General features: G+C 32.9%; 2 protein-coding genes across 2 annotated transcripts in view; both read right to left on the reverse strand.

Annotated features, from left to right (window-relative positions):
• Positions 1 to 423, reverse strand: part of LOC119592272 (mucin-19-like) — a 37107-nt gene that overhangs the window by 8461 nt on the left and 28223 nt on the right. The window lies entirely within an intron of this gene.
• Positions 1 to 423, reverse strand: part of LOC119592473 — a gene marked incomplete in the record, with an annotated part of 52011 nt that overhangs the window by 5664 nt on the left and 45924 nt on the right.

Genomic DNA, 423 nt, shown 5'->3' on the forward strand with positions numbered 1-423 from the left:
TTAACTACACACGCACACATCAGGTTCTATTTTTGTCTGATTAAATGCATCATTCTCTCATCTGTTTTTTTTTTTTATGTGCATCTTACCGCATGAACCTTTTTTCTCTCTCTGCTCGAGAGCGCCGCATCCTGCTTGAGAAAAGCAAACAGAAAGTAATGCATAATATAATTTTTCTCCCAAGACGCGATTCTCCTTGGGAAAAATGATAAACGGAAGCCTCTTAGCAAGATTTTCTTTTTTCTCCTGGTTAATCGTATCCTTTTTATTTTTGATGCGTTGATAGATCTAATGTATTTATGGCTTACGATCGTATTTGGTTATTCAGAAATTTGTTGTTTTTTTAATTAAAATGAATGTAATCTATCAACTGACTACAAAATCTGCGTTATAATACAATAAACATACATGAAGTATTACGAA

This window comes from Penaeus monodon, chromosome 30 (assembly GCF_015228065.2).
Source record: "Penaeus monodon isolate SGIC_2016 chromosome 30, NSTDA_Pmon_1, whole genome shotgun sequence".
Taxonomy (NCBI): Eukaryota; Metazoa; Arthropoda; class Malacostraca; order Decapoda; family Penaeidae; genus Penaeus; species Penaeus monodon.